The sequence below is a fragment of the Bos indicus x Bos taurus genome, unplaced genomic scaffold (genome assembly GCF_003369695.1).
Source record: "Bos indicus x Bos taurus breed Angus x Brahman F1 hybrid unplaced genomic scaffold, Bos_hybrid_MaternalHap_v2.0 SuperScaffold_100329, whole genome shotgun sequence".
NCBI classification, from domain to species: Eukaryota; Metazoa; Chordata; class Mammalia; order Artiodactyla; family Bovidae; genus Bos; species Bos indicus x Bos taurus.
In genome coordinates this window covers 1-19243 of record NW_020867083.1, presented here as the reverse complement: position 1 = coordinate 19243, position 19243 = coordinate 1, and positions in this window count along the sequence as shown.

Here is a 19243-nt window from a genome sequence, read left to right as displayed (position 1 = left end):
AAGCAAGTGTGGGAGCCAAATTTCCACCTTCTACCCTTGCTCAGGGACTCCCCCTGAGCCCACAGAGCCCTCCCAGCACCTGTGAACATCTCGGTTAGGCAGCTACTGGCGGAGTGTCCCCTAAGTTTGGGCACTGAGCCAGGCACTAGGGTTTTTAACACATCATCCAGTACATGAGGTCCCTGCTGCCATGGAGATGACAGACAAATAAGCAAAAAGTAAATTGGAATTTGGGGTTGGAAGAGGGTGTACAGGAATAATAAAACGGGGTGTGCCTGAGAGCTGGGGGTTAGGAAGGCTTCACGGGGAGAGGGCATTTGAATGTAACCTGATTCATGAGAAGAAACCACCTGTGTGAGAATCTGGGGAAGGATAAGTTTGGGCCAAGCTAGAGCATTAGAAGTCCCAGGTTCGGCACAAATGGAAACAGTAAAGATGTGTGTGCACACGCACATACACCATCCCCCCACGAGGGTGGAGTGGTGGAGATTGTGCCAGAGATGTGGAGAGCACCTTGAAGACAGACAGGACGGGTTTGGCCTGGGGCCAAGTGTGCCTTGCCCACAGTGAACTCTTCCCTTCCCTTCCCTTCAAGTCCAGGCTAGAGATAGAATAGCTGGCCCAGAGCTCTCAGCATAAAATAAGATCTTCCTTCTCTAGGGAAGGCTGGGAGCCACAGGAGCACTGGCCCCATGTAGGGAGGCATTTTCCAGACTATTCTATCTCCATGTGGCCAAAAGCCCCCCTTCCTATTTTTAGCCATTCAGGGCATTGATGTTGGAGGTAAATCCCCTACCCAGGCTTCAGTGATCTGTAAGGCTTGCTAAGTGGTCCCAATGCAGACCTGACCCACAAAGATGAAAGCCAAAGTGCTCCTTAACACAGCATTATTGTGCCTCCAAGTGGGGTTCACAGCACCTCTCTGTGTGCAGACGTCTCTGATGAATCTGTCCTCAGAATGTCAATCACATCCTCTCCCTCTGTAAATGAGGTCACTGGGATATGTAGACATTTTATCTGGTTTAACTAGGACTACCTTGAATAAACCACTTTCCTCATCTTGATTTACCATAAGAAGTTGAGCCCTGATGAAGCTGTGTGATTATGATGGAAGTTCTTGTCCCACTCAGGATTTATATTAATTAATAGGACCATACTGCAGCCCAGCAGGCAGAGGAGTTGCCAGGCACAGGTTTGGCTAAGTAAGGCTTTCAGGAGCTCCTGTGCTGGGCTCCCAACCAGGGGTCACTCACTTCATTAAGGCAGTGGGAATGGAGCCCAGAAGAGATTCCAAGCTGCTGTTTAATAGCTCTCCTGATGTGCAAAGGACAGGAATTCCCACAAGATTCCTTCTTTTTCAGCTTTCTGCCACCAAAAAAGGGGCTCCTAAATATGGAATTAATCTTTGGAGGAAAGTGACACAGAGAGAATCACATGGGGAGACAAGCAAGTGCCGCTGCAGAGTCTGCCCAGAACCGTGGAACCCACAGGTCCCGCGGGATCACCCAGGGGTGCACTGGGGTGTGCTCAGCCGTTTCCTGAGCCTTACTGAACTTTGGGGCTGCCTGAGTCTCTTACAAAATGGCCTCTGGGAACATTGAAAGACCTGGGGGTAGGGGAAGTAGGTCACGGATCAGTCAGTTCAGTTCAGTCGCTCAGTCGTGTCTGACTTTTTGTGACCCCGTGAATCACAGCCCGCCAGGCCTCCCTGTCCATCACCATCTCCCGGAGTTCACTCAAACCCACCTCCATCGAGTCGGTGATGCCATCCAGCCATCTCATCCTCTGTCATCCCCTTTTCCTCCTGACCCCAATCCCTCTCAGCATCAGACTCTTTTCCAATGAGTCAACTCTTCACATGAGGTGGCCAAAGTACTGGAGTTTCAGCTTTAGCATCATTCCTTCCTAAGAACACCCAGGGCTGATCTCCTTTAGAATGGACTGGTTGGATCTCCTTGCAGTCCAAGGGACTCTCAAGAGTCTTCTCCAACACCACAGTTCAAAAGCATCAATTCTTCAGTGCTCAGCATTCTTCACAATCCAACTCTTACATCCATACATGACCACTGGAAAAACCATAGCCTTGACTAGACGGACCTTTGTTAGCAAAGTAATGTCTCTGCTTTTGAATATGCTGTCTAGGTTGGTCATAACTTTTCTTCTAAGGAATCCCTTAGAAGAAATGGAGTAGCCATAATGGTCAACAAAAGAGTCTGAAATGCAGTACTTGGATGCAATCTCAAAAACGACAGAATGATCTCTGTTCGTTTCCAAGGCAAACCATTCAATATCACAGTAATTCAAGTCTATGCCCCAACCAGTAATGCTGAAGTAGCTGAAGTTGAACGGTTCTATGAAGACCTACAAGACCTTTTAGAACTAACACCCAAAAAAGATGTCCTTTTCATTATAGGGGACTGGAATGCAAAAGTAAGAAGTCAAGAAACATCTGGAGTAACAGGCAAATTTGGCCTTGGAATACGGAATGAAGCAGGGCAAAGGCTAATAGAGTTTTGCCAAGAGAACGCACTGATCATAGCAAACACCCTCTTCCAACAACACAAGAGAAGACTCTACATATGGACATCACCAGATGGTCAACACCGAAATCAGATTGATTATATTCTTTGCAGCCAAAGATGGAGAAGCTCTATACAGTCAGCAAAAACAAGACTGGGAACTGACTGTGACTCAGATCATGAACTCCTTATTGCCAAATTCAGACTTAAATTGAAGAAAGTAGGGAAAACCACTAGACCATTCAGGTATGACCTAAATCAAATCCCTTATGATTATACAGTGGAAGTGAGAAATAGATTTAAGGGACTAGATCTGATAGATAGAGTGCCTGATGAACTATGGACTGAGGTTCATGACATTGTACAGGAGATAGGGATCAAGACCATCCCCAGTGAAAAGCAATGCAAAAAAGCAAAATGGCTGTCTGGGGAGGCCTTACAAATAGCTGTGAAAAGAAGAGAAGCCAAAAGCAAAGGAGAAAAGGCAAGATATAAGCATCTGAATGCAGAGTTCCAAAGAATAGCAAGAAGAGATAAGAAAGCCTTCCTCCGTAATCAATGCAAAGAGGTCATGGATACTGAGAGTCTAAGTGCGAGGTTGGTCACCAGCTTTATATGCTTTACTCAGACTGCAGTATTTTTAAATGTAGGCAACACACACACATAATCAGAAGAGTTTATATAAAACCCCAAATTCCTGGCTTCAATCAGAAGATCAAAAAAGTTGGCCACATTGGGTCCACATTCTCTTGTGGTGACGAGCAATTCATCTAGCCCCCTGTGGGCCAGCTTCCCTTACTTATCTCACCCACCTGGCCCCTGTTACCACCTGAGTCAGTAGACCTCACCAGCTAGACAGTGAGGTTGTACCAAAAAGGACTGGACTTACAGTACCTAGGACCCCAAGGGCAGAGCATATGACCTGCTCAGAGAGCTGAGAAACAGCCGCCCAAATGGAGAGGAGTCACTTCCGAAAGCTAGGGGAGCGGCATTTGTGCTTGATTTCTCCATGGACTCAAAGGGCTAGAGGAGGCATTCCGAAAGGGCAATGGCAGGGACTTTCATGAGAGCTGGCCATAGTTTTGTTAAATCCTAGGAACATGTCAAGATTCCCAAACCTCTTTTCTAGGCACAAATCATCACAACACAGACATCCCCATCTGACATGGTTCTCAAGTGGAGTCTGGACAGAAACAGCATCCCATCACTAAACAAGGATATTCTCTTCTTCCCTGAGGGCCTCGGCAACTTGTCAGCCTCTCAAGAAGAAGGAATCCCTACCAGCCCTTGACAATGCTGAGGTATGCCAGAGGATGTGGACAGAAGTCAGGGTTAACACTCCAGAGAGACTCAAGTTCGTATTCTGTACATGATAATAATGCAGGTGTCACAGGGGAAATAAAGACAGGCAGCTTTGTGTCTCCACAGCCAAACCAGGCTCAGAAGCCCCCTGAGATCTTGGCTCCCCACCTGCTCCTTCCTAACTCTCATGCCCACATTCCACCTCTTTCAGAAAGTCCCAGCCAATGATAGACCAGGAAGCTTGGGGTGCGTGCGTGTGCATGCACACACAGACACATGTGCACACTTATACCCTGCACTTGTCAGAAATGTGAAAGCCACTCAGTCATGTCTGACACTTTGAGACCCCATGGACTATACAGTCCCTGGAATGATCCAGGCCAGAATATTGGAGTGGATGGCTGTTCCCTTCTCCAGGAGATCTTCCCAACCCAGGGATTAAAACCAGGTCTCCCACATTTCAGGTGGATTCTTTACCAGCTGAGTCAGCAGGGAAGCCTACAATCCTCAGAAACCTCATGCATTATTCAGTTCAGTCCGTGCAGTCATGCTTTGGACGCGTATGATCTTCAGAGGGCTTCCAAAGCAACATATTTTGGAGCTGAATTACAAGATCAGAAAAAATGGGGGAACTGTTGTTTTAAAACAACACTGCTGAGATAAAATTTAATGGTATAAGAAATACAATATTTTGAAAACATGAAAATAAACATTCTGCAGAGCCTGGATATGGGAAGCTATGCAGCACAGTTTGTGAAAGCTGCTCTGTTGTGGAAGAAGTATAACCATTTTTAATAGCCTTGTAAATCTCCCTTATGAGATGCGGCTCCTGTAAATATTTCTTCATACTTTTTCTAATATTTACGTAGTGCTGTTAGAAGTTATTGGACGGGAATGATTTTCACTGATAACTCTCTCATTCTGAAGGAGCTGCCAAAAGACTCATACTGGAGATGACAGGAAGGAAGATGTCCCCTACAGGGTCAGATGGATGACATTGTTCCTGAAATCTTCCTTTTGAAGGCAAATTCCTTGACTCCACAGGCCTCTATCTCCCCGGTTATAAAATACGAAGCAATCATTCCTTCAGTTCCTTTACTTTGCAGCCTATATTACTGCTTGGTTCCAGGCATTGAATGATGCCCTGGGAATAAAATGACAAAGTAAAAGAGCCATGATCCCCGATTTCACAGAGCTTCTGGTCCAAAGACAGACAGAAGTATTAATTGAAGGATCACATAGAAAAGGCAATATTATAAATGTGCAACTGCCATAAAGGAAAGATATACAGTTTACTTGGGGTTTCTTAGAGGGAGATCTGGCTTGGTCCAGTCTTCAAGGGTGTAGAAAACTTCTCCTAGGAGCTGCCATTCATCAAAATGGAAACTATGGGAAGGTACCAGGTTTGAGGAATAAAGGTCATGAGTTTGGTTTTTGATCATTAAATTTGGGGTCTTTGTGAAAGAGATTTTAAACTAGCTCCATACCCAGGTGTGGAGCACACAGGAAGGATCTCAGATGGAGATATGAATGTGTAAGGAGGGTAGTTGAAGTTATGAACTTGCATGCATTTTTAAGAGATGATATACTGTTAGCCAAAATGTTTTTTTGAGTTTATCCCGAACAATGTTACAGAAAAAAACAAACTTATGTTTTGGGCAACCCAATAATAAAAAGAGAGCAGAAATGGATCAGACTCTATAAAATCCGTGTTAATGAAGTGTTTCTCCACTTTGGTTGCTAGTAGTCAATGTGAAGAGCTTTAGAAAGTCTGATGCTTGGGTACCACCTACAGAACTTATAAATTTATGATTGAGTTGGTCTGGGATGTGACCTGGGCATCTCAATTTTTAAAAGCTTCCCAGGTGGTCCTAATGTATGGCCGTGGTTGAAAACTACTGACTTAACAGCTGGGAAGAGGAAAATAGGCTGCAAAGGAAACAGAAAGTATCGTGCAGAGAAACAGGAAAATCAAGCAGGAAGGAGGAGGCTCAGCTGTGCCAAGTTCTGCTGTGGGTCAGTAGGATCAGAACTGAAAGTGCCCTTTGGCTTTAGAAACATGGAGGTCCCAGGAGAGATCGGTAAGAATCATTCACTATCTTCACTATCTTGTTTCATGGCCTCTCAGGAGCTAGGCTGATGTGACCATCACAGCAGTCAGGTTTTATAAAGATATAGCAGGTAGCACCCAGCATGATTTGTGATGCGTTGAGTCAATGGTGGTGGAGTCTAATGGCTGCCCTGGATATGTACTGGTACACCCTCTGTGGAGGGGAGTTTGTTGATGTCTATCAGAATTATAAATGTGGAGTTCTCTGGTGGTCCAGTGATTAAGAATCTGCCTGCCAGTGCAGGGAGCATGGGTTTGATTCCTGGCTCGGGAAAATTTCACATGCCATGAGCCAACTAGTCGCTTGCACCACAACTCAAGGGCTGGGCTTACGAGCCGCAACTACTGAACCCATGCTCCGCACACCACAGTGAAGAGTGGCCCCCACTTGCCACAACTAGAGAAAGTCCACGTGCAGCAACAAAGACCCTGTGCAGCCAAAAGTAAATAAATAATTGTTTTTAAAAACTTATAAATACATATACCAGGAATTCCACTTCTAGGAACCACGGCACAGTGACAAATGCAGACAGTTATTCACGACAATGCTTATGACAGCAACAGATTGGAAATCATGTAGATTCCCATGAACAGAGAGTGCTGTAACTGTAGTAGGAGTACAGTCACTCATGTATACTTCTAGGTAAAAATCTCCAAGATGCAGCGAGTGAAGACAAGCATTGTGTATAGCAGTGAGCTAACACTTTTCATACAAAATAGGGTTATAGATACCTATTTGCATGTATCTACTTTCTCTGCTTCCCTTGTAGCTCAGTCAGTAAAGAATCTGCCTGCAGTGCAGGAGACCTGGGTTCAATCCCTGGATTGGGAAGATCCCCTGGAGAAGGAAATGGCAATCCAGTCCAGTATCCTTGCCTGGAAAATCTCATGGACAAAGGAGCCCGGTGGGCTGCAGTCCACAAGGTCACAAAGAGTCAGGCACAGCTGAGCGACTAACACTTACTTACTTACTTATTTCTCTGCAAGGACACTTGGTACAGGTGACTTTATTGGGTGCTAGGTGACTGGAGAATGGAATGAGAGAGAAAATTCTGTTTGTTACCTTTTAATCTTTTGAATTTTGAACCACTGAACCCTGTTGAAAATAAAACTGTGATTGTAATGCTATTTCCCTGAGAAGAACAAAGTAGGATGCGGCCATATTCTGAGGTATAATCTGAGTGGGCTCTTTCAGGTAGCACACTGATCACTACAAGTCGTCTAAAATGCATATAAGGGTGTTGGCGTTTTTGTTGTTGTTTCACTGTTTGTTTTAAGTCAATAAGATTTGAAAAACTGAGATTCATCTTTTAGAGTTTAGCCTGGGTGATTGTTCATTAATGTCAAATATATACTCTAGATAATATCTAATTCCTAAATTCTAATTCCTGGTTGTTGTAGTTCAGTCGCTCAGTCCTGTCTGACTCTTTGTGACCCCATGGACTTCAGCAAGCCAGCCTTCCCTGTCCTTCACCAGGGAAGGTGGTGTCTTCCTGGAGCTTGCTCAAACCCATGTCCATTGAGTTGGTGATGTCATCCAACCATCTCATTCTCTGTCATCCCCTTCACCTCCTGCCTTCGGTCTTTCCCAGCATCAGGATCCTTTCTAATGAGTCGGCTCTTTGCATCAGGTGGCCAATGTATTAATTCCTACTAACTAAACTTTCTGAGGTTGGTATAGAATCAGCGTAGGAGCCATGGGTCTAGACTTGAGTCCTACTTTTGTCAGTGTTTTACTGAGTAGTCTTGGATGAGTTTCTTCATCTGTCTTCACTTCAGTCTATAATGTAAGCTTGGTAATCCTTGCTTTTAGCTGCCTCCTGTAAACTATAAAGAACAAATGACATCATAGCTTTGTGTGTGCTAAGTGAGGGCTTCCCTGTAGCTCAGTTGGTAAAGAATCTGCCTGCAATGCAGGAGACCCTGGTTCAATGCCTGGGTCAGGAAGATCCCCTGAAGAAGGGATAGGCTACCCATTCCAGTATTCTTGGGCTTCTCTGATGGCTCAGATAGTAAAGAATCCACTTGCAATGCTGGAGACCTGGGTTTGACCCCTGGGTTAGGAAGATCCCCTGGAGGAGGGCATGGCAACCCACTCCAGTATTCTTGCCTGAAGAATCTCCATGGATGGAGGAGCCTGACGGGTTACAGTCCATAGGGTCGCAAAGAGTTGAACACAACTGAGCAGCTAAGCACAGCACAGAGCACAGGCTAAGTGAGCTATAAAGATGCTTAGAAATGTGGTGCCAGTACACACAGGTTGTTAGATTATTGCTTGAAATCTGACGATTTCCTATAATAAACAAATACCTCCAAGAGAACTGACAACATCCAGATTTTATTATAGCCAAATAACTCAATGATTTTCCAAACCTTAACCTTTGTCACATGCCCAGGAGAAAGCAGATAACCATCTGAGCTAAACCAGAGCTTCTCAGTCTTTAGAAAGGACTTCTCTGCAAGATGAGGACAGTACACAAAGAGGGTCTGGGCTGGCCACACGCACAGAGAGGTAGATTGGCTAACTTCCTAAGCGGTCCATCAAGAAAGAGGCTTGAGGGGTAGCCATTAACACACCCAGTCAAAAGGATCCATCCACAGCCTCTCTTGGCAGGACTGGCAAGACAGTAAAGTGGCTGTCAAACTCTCCCAGAGATCCTCAGAGCTTTAGGTGAAAGATGGGGTCTGTAGAGTATGACTGCTATAATATGGTAAAGATAGGATTTGTTCATTTACTTTATCTTTAAAGGTATCATTAATAAATATTGATTTTTCTTTTTACAGAAAATTGTAAAGTTTCTTCGTAACAGAGATTTGAGCCTATATATCTCACTAACTTTCATTTTCCTGCTGGTATATATAAAATGGGGAAAGCATGTATTAGTGTCGGAGACACTCTGGAAATGGAAAAGCCCCAGGGTAGAAACACTACAAAATTCTGCCTGCCAGAGAGTAATGGGAAGGCTGCTGCAGCAAGAACCTGTCAGATGCAAGAGAGGTCACTTGCCTAGGAGGTGATCAGAATTCAGTGACTCTGCCAGCACCTGGAATCTGCAGATTGAGCAGGTGAAGTGATGCGGAACAGAGGGGCCTCCAGGATACACTGGAATCCTACCAGGATCCATTTAGGTGAAGCGGTCCCAAACGGCACCCAATCAAGTTTCAGTGGCCCCTATTCTATCCTGCCAACTGTCAAGGTCCCCATCGACATCTCAGCATTCTGAGAAGGAGAGGGAGGGGTAGGGGAGAGGTCCAGAGTTCTCTGCTCCACCCCCCCGCCCCATGTATTCTTGTCCAACCAGTGGGAGAAAATGGGTACTAGGTCCCCTTCACCCCCAGCATCCTGCTCCATCCCACCCTTAATGGGAGGAGTCTTTGGGAGAAAAAAAAAAAATAGGAGTTAGCAAGAGAAAGCTCTGTCAGTCTTACAGATGTTTCACTCAGATGAAGGAGGAGATACAAGGAGACCAAGGTTTGATGTGAGACTTGAAGAAGGAGGAAGGAAACCCGGGAGGAAGGCAGATGAAGAGAGGAGGCTATTCGGGGTACATGTAGGAGGGGAAGCTGGTCCTGACTTAGAGAGGAGCTTGAAGTTTCAAGTTCACTGTGCTCCCTGACAAGCGGGATGGGGGCCTCCATGGTGAAGGACCCGCACCCCTCCCTGGCCACTGATGGCACAGGTGCGTAACTCTAGAAATGAGAGCTCTACACTCCGGGCAGTTGCAGGACCGTCCACCGTTTGTTTTTCACTGTCGCTTTCATTTGTAATTTCCCAAAGAGTTTCACTGTAACTTTTATATCAGCAAAAAAGATGTTTTAAAATTAAAACAAACCAACAAAACCCTTGAATCTTATCTGCAACCAACATCCAGGGTCATTCTCTGGACACACAGACACCCACTGACCTAGCAGGGAACCCATCACTTCCCCCAGCAGCACACCCACGCCCTTCGCCACGCAGCTCTTTTTCCCCCTCATGCCCCGGGGGCCCAGTCCTTCTGACTAAGCCAACTCCGATGGCATATCCTGAAGGGCATCACTCACAATCACCCCAGCTGGTGCAGTTTGTCTGCCTCGCTGCACTGCACACACCGTTTGGTTTATGACCAGAGCCCCATGAGACTGGGTGGAGTCTGTGTCTAACACAGATTCTGGCACCAAGTTTGTGGACAGAGGCCATGGGTGTAAGGGTCTCTGGGTCAAGTCCCCATAAGGTGGCAGCCAGGGAAAGACATGCCAGGAATAGGCTAAAGGCCTCCCATGTTGCCAACTCATTTGACCCTGGAAACAACGCTACAGGTTAGGTTCTGCCGCCATCTCCATTTTACACAAAGTCATAGGACTCTGGGATGGTCAGAGGTCCAGGCGGTGGTAGGGCTGGGGTGTCAGCTTCTGTGACCTGCCTTCAGACCTGGGTACGTAACCAACATTAGCAAAGCTCTCTAATACTTTGCTTTCCGCTTTAGTGAAATGTTGTCCATGTCACAGCTTCTTAAAGAGACTATGGAAAAGCCTTCTGTGCCACCTGCTATAAGATTGGGAGTTGGGAGGAGAACAATCACCTCTTCCCATTTATGGAGCCTTCTGCATATACACTGAAAGGGGAGGGAAGGTCCTGAGCAGCAAGTTCATTCTGGGTCACGTTTCCTTCCAGTTAGTATCTCCCAACCCAGCAGTGCAACATTTTTGACTACCTTCACCCTGGATGCTGCAGAAAATAAGTGAGTTAAAGACCAGCATTTAGAAACTCCTTTTATTACTCAAAGATTTCTGTGACCCCCCAGTGAATGTCACTCTAAGCAGGCTTACAAAGAAAAGGAAAGTTTACAAAGGAAAGAGAAGAGTGGTTTGCGTTGCTGAAAGCCCAGGCTTGAAGTAGGACTGACTCCAGGAGTGCTTTGGACACAGAGTTCTAATGCCTTTTACGTGAGATTATTTTACATGTGATGATTCCAGTTCTGTCTCTCCCTTCTCTCTGCCCCAGGACCACTCTGCCCTAACTTGTCCCTGCTCTCTGGAAAATGGGCCCATGTCAAGGCTTTAGGATGATTCCTTACTGCCTTCCAACCCTGCAGAGATGGTCTCGGCCTGGGCCCTGCATCCACCCTGAGATACCATCCCTACCTCACCGCTCCTGTAAGAAGAGGGAGTACATGGGAGGGGAGTCAGAGTCCCACAGACTCATAGAAAGAGGGAGAAAGACAGCCAGTAGGGGACAGAGGACCTGGGCGGGTATCCTCAGAGCAGGTCGATGTCCTGGGCCCCAGGACAATGCTGGGAAGCTAGGAGCAGGAATGGGGGTGCTGACGTGAGTGTTGGGAGCTGGCGGTGGTACAGGCCTGAGAGTTCATCGGTAAGTAAAGCCAGGAGTGGAGGATGGAGGGAGCTGTGATGGGCCTGCCCTGTGGAGGGCGGCATATGTGGGAGGAAGCTCCAGGGGAGCAGAGGAATGGAGTGAGCAGCCAGCCTCTGATGCTCTGTCTCCCCTGAGGCTCTGCTCTCCTGGGCCCCTGAAGCACAGCAAGATGAAGACCGCAATCACCTCGTGACTGATGGCCAAGGCAGCACACAGAAGAGCCTCCGTGCATTTCTGTCCAAACTGAGGAAGTTAAAGAAGTCCAGGTAAAGGACTGGAAGGTGTCCAAGCAGTCACACTAACTGCAAGGGAAAAGTTCGGGGTGGGGACGCCCTCCCAGGGACCACAGGAGACGTGGCGGCCGGGCTCTGAGACCCTGGGTTAGGACCGTTGCCTGCTGTGTCCTTGAGATGGGGTGCTGGCCCGAACAACCCTGTCACCTGCCACAACCCACCACTGTCCGCTCTCCCACTGGGGGTGAGCAGTGCAGGGAAAGGGAAGTTCCAGGTGAGCCCGATGTAGGAGCCAGGGACTGACATCTCTCCTGGAACAATGGGCCCCCTGGCCTTCTGTGGCACTGCTAGCAATGCCACTCCTTGCCTTTCACGAGCTGCCCTGGGGGGTGGGGGGGTGGGTGACGTGCGGTCATTGGCAGAGCCCGTGACCAGTCCTGCTCTTGTCTTGGGGGACAAAGGAAAATAGATGTCTGTGAAATGTTTGTGGCTGTGCCAGCGACTCTTGGGGCAGGAAGGAGACATTACTGGCATTAGAGTGGACAGGCTTCAGGGATGCTAAGTCTCCCAGCATGTACAGGAATGGCCCTCATAGGAGGGATTTCCCACTCCAAATTCCAGAGGAAACAGTGAAGAGGACAGGCAGCAGCACATATGAAAGCTTGACCCTGAGCCCCCTCTGCTGGACAAGGAAATGGCAACCTGCTCCAGTACTCTTGCCTGGAAAATTCCATGGACTGAGGGGCCTGGTAGGCTACAGTCCACGGGGTTGCAAGAGTCAGACATGACTGAGCGACTTCATTCACTCACTCCCTCTCTCTGCTGGACAGCGCGTGGCACTGACATGCCAAGGGCTTCTGGGCCCTGTCTCCCCATCCCTCACAATCTGCATGGCTGACAGCAGTTCCTTCTGCTTTGCCAGATTCCCTCACTTAACGGGGACATCGGTCCCCTTGCTGGGCACTGGCCCTGAATCTTTGCTCATCCAGACTCACCCTGTCTGCAGAAAGTGGACTCCCGCGTGCTCAGTCCAGAAGGGGAGCACAGGCCCAGGCCCGCTCCCTCAGGAGGAGGCGTGTGCGTCAGGAGGGGAGACTGAGGAGACCCTCCCGCCACTATGGCCCGAGGGTCCCCAGGTCCTGCCATCCCTCCCAGCCCCTCGCCTGCTCACCTGTCTCCTTCAGGCCTGAGCCATGGTCCTCAGCCACCTGTGCCCCTGATTCCCTGGAGTGAGCTTGGAGACGTTCTTGGAAAGGTAGAAAACAGCCCCTCACCCTCTGCAGTTCCTCCCTGGTTTCTGAGTGCAGGTGAACAACTCCACCATAGGGTATGGACACTGGAGGCCCTGGGATCGAGCCTCCCTCCTCTGAAGGAGTCACGAGTGCCCAGTGCCTAGATGGGAAGGGGGCAAGGGGGAAACGCTGCAGGTCCTCACAGGCAACAGACGGTGAGAGGCGACCTTCACAAGCCCTGGGCACCATGCAAGCCACACCACACACTTTGGTGACCTTGTCCTAAAGGTGATGAGTGTCCCCAGCAGAGCCCCAGGGTGCTTGGGCAAGATTTATTGATCAGACTTGAAGCAGCTTTCAGTGTCCACACTGGCAAGAAGCCCAGATCCTGGGCAGCTTCTCCTGGGGCCTCATGTGATCACACACCAAACCTGAGATCAAGACCAGGTCCCAGAAGCAAAGCCTGGGCCCAGCTCTCCCCAGTACTGGTGGTACCCGAGCCTGGACACTTCTCTGCATCTCCAGCCAACACTCTCCCAACACTTACTGTACACAGCTCCATCCTAGGAGCCAGAGAGGCAGAGAGCCAGCATCCAAAGAGACCTGGCCACTCAAGGTCTCTCAACCTTCTGGAAAGAGCACTAGCACACAAAAAAACACCTTATTTAAATAATACGGCAAAAGCTTAAGTAGTACTAATACGCCAGGAACAGATACAAGCATATTAAATGTATGAACAGATTTAGTCCTCTGAGAGCACCTGTGGTGTAAGGCCTCCATTACTAATAGGGAGGACAGACAGACAGAGGTTAAGAAACTCACAGAGCTGGTAGGTAGTGGAGCCTAGTTTTAAATGGAGACAAACCAGTTTCAGATGGTGTTTAGTCATTGCAAAGCCCTGTTCCTCAAATGTGGAGTCATGCACAGGTTTGTGTGGAGGCCTGTGGAAAGAGAACAGCCTTCAGAGAGGAGGTGATGGCCTCAGAGGGGCCTAGACGTTCATCTGCAGAAGAAGGAAGAGCGTTCTGAGAATGAGAACAGCATGAGAGAGGCAGATCACAGAAGGGCAAGTCCTGTGGAGGAGAGTGAGCAGGCAGCCCCGTGAGATTTCCAAACTGCTCAGGTAGAAAAATCTGGCATCAAAAATGTTGCAGTTTTGGGGTTTTTTGGCTTCCAAAGTACATAAATTTCATTTAGTTTGTTCACTCAGTGACACCTAAAGGAAAGTGCGTTTTACTCATCACACAGCATTTACCTAGAGAAGTCAAGAGCCAGACACTGGCTTCCCCACGGATGATGCCGAGGCAAGCTAGAGTCACCCGTGGCCCTGGAGCCCAGCATCCTGGGAGGCTCTCCGGGGTCTGCACACAGGGGGAGCTGGGGAGAGGTGCGGGTGCCTGGAGGCAGGATTGAGGTTTTGTCCTGCAGGCAGTGGGAGCCAGCAGCAGGTCTCAAATGGTAGGAAGACAGGCTCTCTGGAAGTGGCAAGGAAAATGTCCAGGTGAAGGGGATGGATGTGACGTGGGAGGTGATCTGTTGGGAGGCTCAGAGATGGTCCAGGCAAAGGAGAGGAGCCTGAGAGAGGGCAAGGCAGTGGAGACAGAGACAGAGGGCACAGGACGGGCCAGTGACCCATGCAGCACCCGCACTCGCCAGGCTCTGCCTCACCTCATCAGCCTCACCACCTCTTGAATTACCCTGCTTTCCAGATGGGTAAACAGGGGCACAGGGAGGCTAACAGAACTGCCTAAGCACACAGCTGGCAGCTCCCTGGCTGGGGTGCAGTACCAGGGACCAGGTCCCATGGCCTATGCTAGCAGCCAACGGCCTCGGCCCCACTGAGAGCAAGATGGTGAGAGGCAGGACAGACAGGTCTGGAGACCAGTTCCAATGTGAGCGAGGAGCGCAGAGGGTGGAGACATCCAGCACGGAGGGTGGAGGCGGCAGGGAAGGCTGGGGAGGCAACTGGTCAGCAGGAAGGCAGGGGAGGTGGGGGGCCCCAGGGGTGGGGAGAGTGGGAGAGAGGGCTCACTTCTTCCCAGTTCTGCCGTATGCCCCTCCCCAAGAGAAACAAAACTAGAAGGGAGGTGAAGCTCATTTTTCTAACAGAGAATTGGAGATTTTGAACTGACATGACAATCAGGACTACTCTGCAAAGACAAACACGAAAGCTGATTGAGAGCAAAATGCGGGCACATGCAAGAGGCAGGAAGGGCACGTCACCCCTCACTCTCCAGAAACCAACAGAAGACCCCTGCCCCACACCTGTGGCCCTGAGATTGAGATCCACATTTTGACCCAGGCAGACACTCACTCCAGGAGAAGGAACAGGGAGGCAGAAGAAGAGAAAGGTGCAAAGAACTCAGCTGCCAACAGGCCCTGCCAGAGCGGCCAGGGCCCCAGCTGGGGAGCTTGAGAAGAGAGTGCAGACAGCTGTCCTGGCTCCTAGCAGAGGCACGCCAGCAGACGAGAGGGTCTGAGGCTGCCTGCAGCAGGGGTCACGCACCGGTTCACAGCCCCTATGAAGGGGCAAAGATACCTATTCATCTTGGCAGGCAGCATTTTGCAGAGACAGGGTTTCAGCCCCCAGCCTCTCTTTGCACCAGTGTCCCCTCCTCTCTCATCGCGTCTTCACTTACTAAGTCACTGAAGAAAGGCAGAGGCCGCCTGCACAGACTGCATTCCCAAGGAGCCCTGTGTGCACTGCAGAACAAGCCCAGGGCACGCACCGTGAGAGGGAATGAGAGAGTCCTACGCCAGGTTAGTGAAGGAAAGGGACCTCCACAGGGCCTGTCTGATCCCTTGCTCCATCCTCCCTATGGAGAGCAAACTGCAGGAATTTCAGCTAGGGCCAGACCCAGACTCTGCAACAAGCCCTCAAAGAGGGCAGAAGCCTGAGACTGTCCCTGCTCAAGGTGCCTGAAGATGCGAGACGAGTTTAGGGGAGACCTGCCTTCTAGGCCCTTGGCACAATCCTTTTAGTCGTCTTCCAGCCCTCGCACTATAGAAGCCCTTGTCCTTGTGTTTGCTGCCTTGTTCAGCTTCTGTCTTTCCCACTCTCGTGCAAACTACAAGAGGGTGAATGTTGTCAATGTTACCTGTTGTTATTTCCCCAGAATCTGCCAGAGTATGCCAGAAATTGCATGTGTGTGTGCTCAGTTGCTCAATGGTATCCAACTCTTTGGGACCCCATACATTGAACCCACCAGGCTCCTCTATCCACAGAATTTCCCAATCAAAAATATGGAAGTGGGTTGCCATTTCATACTTAAGGGGATCTTCCTGACCCAGGAATCGAACTCGCGTCTCTTGTGTCTTCTGCACTGGCCAGTGGATTCTTTACCACTGTGCCGCCTGGGAAGCCCATGTCAGAAATCAAGGTTTGTCAAATGACTGAGTGATGCAGAATGAAAAGTGGTCGTTCTGTGAACCTGGGGACTGTCTTCTGACTGCCAGTATTAAGGAAGAGTGGGTAGATAGTCTGTAGAACAAACAACCCCCAGAGTATGAGTTGGGCTCATTCTACTCCTAGCCTGTCCTTGTTCCTCTCAGTATCCGAGCAACTCATGCAGCTGCCCTGAAGCCCCTACCTGACCAGATCCACAGTGGCCCCCTGGCTTAATTCACTTCTGGTGGGCAGGGAAGGAGCCCCAGACTTTGGAGGCACAAGAAGTGTGGCCCTTTTTGAATCCCTGAAGCAGCTGAACAGCAGTAACCCGACTCTCACATTGCACCGACGCCTGCCTCCACGTGGAGAGGCTCAGCCCAGGGCTGTCTAACCAGAACCAGTACCTGGGTGAGCTACTAAGCAGGGTCTGTCAGACATACATCCTGGCATTTGCTCTCCTGAGGGGCCATGAAACACTTCACTTGTCTCCAAGATCTCATTGGGAAGTGAGCTTCCCAGATCTGTTCTGATAATGAGTCTGTTCTGTTTCTGCCCACAGAATGTGGTCCTCTCTGCCTCAGTTTGGTTGTGTTATATGTTTGGCCCATTGTGAACTTTCTCCTTTGGCCAACCCAACAGGGACCAGGTACAGATTCTGTGTCTGTCCTACTGGCTCCTTGAACCTGGCTGACTCATGGGCCAGTCCAAGGCTCCCTTGCAACTCTGCCACTTACAGAGCCCAATATCTTAGATTCGAGAGGGTTTGAGCATCCTCCCCAACCCAGACCATTCTTTGGGCCAGCAGAGAGGCAATTAAAGAGCTGTTTGCTAGTTGTGTGGTTTGCATCCCTCTTCTCCTTCAAGAGGAAACAAATATCCTGAAGAGGTAAATTCACAGGGAAGCCACATTACTTAGCGGGCTGTTTTCCAGAGCTCCTGAGGTGAAAGCAGGGAGTGGGGGAAAGGCCAGCACCAGCACATTAATAATGGATGCTGTGCCGCCAAGAAGCCCGCTGTCTGAGCTTGTGGCTTTGCAGAAGTCCAATTAGGGCTGAATTATAGTAATCAATAGAGCAGCAGGGTTTAGATCAGAAAGAAAGGCCCTGTTCTACTGAGGGCAATTTATGAGAGTGCGAAAGAAACACGTTGGTATAACTGAAGATGAGCTTGCAGGCTACAGGCTCTCCCGGGTCTGGGATGACTTTGAGGGAAAATCCAACTGGCTGTATGTAAACCGGAGCAAAAGGGCCTTTCCTCCAAGAAGGGATGAGGATGGCAGCATCCTGGCCAATGCTGCGGGTGAGTGAGGGGAGGGGTCTTTGGAATCAGACACTCGTGGGGCGCCCTTGGCAGGTTTGCCTCTCTGAGCTCCTCTCTGCATAGGTCCTCACGTGCAAACTGTGACAGTTAATGATGATGTATTGCTTACTGGAAATCTGCTGAGATAGGTGTCCTGACCACACACACACGAAATGGTAACTATGTGAGGTGATGGATATGTTAATTAGCTTGATTGCAGTGATCATTTCACAATGTATATCACAACTTCATGTTGCATACCTTAAATATAAACAATCTTTATTTGCCAATCACACCTCAATTAGGCTAGGAAAAAATACCTGCTCCCAGAACTATTATGAAATCTCAACAAAAACGCTGAATCCATGCCTGGCCCCTGGGTACACAAGGATGTCCTTTTCCCTCCATCTCCCCTCCCCAGCATCTCACAGGTCCGCCTCCACACCTTTGGCCCTGCTGTCCTGCCTCTCCTGCATGCCGGCTTCCTGGGTTATCCCAGCCTTGCTCCTCCAGGGTCCCTGGATGCATGCAGAGTGCTCCTGATTCCTTCCTTTGAAACAGAGCCCTTTCCCTGTGCTTTAACCTGACCTCTGACAGAGCAGATGCCACCCCTGACAGGCCAGCCCAGTGGCCAGCTGAACAGCAGGAGAGGCTTCCTGAGGCCTCAGCTCCAGGCCGTGGGCCCAGCGCCTCTCACTCACAGCCCCATCACTGTGCCCATGGCTCACATGGGCCAACCAGTGATGGTGTGTCTCAGAGCGGCTGCCCCACTGCTGGGAATCACACATCACCTTTGTCAGGGGCTGGAGAGGCCCTTGTTCTGTGGAGTGCTGCTTATATCTGTGTGGCCTGGTTCATGGTACTTTGAAGCATCAGAGAAGGCAAAACAGAGAAAAATGGAATTAGCAGGCAAGGAGGTGAGAACAGGAGGGGGGCTATTTGGTGGGTAGGAGTAGCAAATGTCCCCTTCATGGATCACAGCCTCATCGTGGCGAAAGGCCTTGTGTAATCCAGTGAAGTGGTGAGCCATGCCGTGTAGGGTCATCTAAAATGGACGGATCATAGTGAAGAGTTCTGACGAAACACGGTCTACTAGGGGAGGGCATGGCAACCCATTCCAGTGGTCTTGCCTGGAGAACCCTGTGGACAGGATGGCATCACCAACTCGAAGGACATGGATTTGAGCAAACTCTGGGAAATAGTAGAGGACAGGGGAGCCTGGCATGCCAATGCCCATGGGGTCACAAAGAGTTGGACACGACTTAGTGACTGAACAACATATTGCATTGGGAAGTAGAAGATGCATTGGGAAGTGAGCATGCAGAGCAGGAATCTTGGTCCAAGTGAGCACACAGATTGCTGCACTCAAGTGGCCCTTTTCTTTTCCTGCCTAGGAACAAAGTGAAACCATTAGTGGGGTTTAGCCAGACCACACTAGAACACAAGCTGTAGTTGGGAAAACACCGGTTGGAATTCTTAGAACCGGAAGAGGAAACCCAGGGTCACAGCCTGCGTGCTTCTAGACACCATGCACATTCTGAGCACATTGCCTCACTTCCCTGGCTTCTTAAAGGTACTCCCACCATCCCACTTTACAGATAAGAAAGTGGAGGTGCGGAGCCACACAGATACTCTCTAGATCCCTCTTAGCTCTAGCTCCCAAGTGGCAGCAACACATATGCCATCAATTTCAAACAATGTCTGTGTGGGGCCCGGGCTCATGATCTCAGCTTCTTCTGCTTTGCTTTGGAGGCTGCTGTCATTTAAACGTCATTTAAAGGGAGCTAAACCACAAAACTCCCCT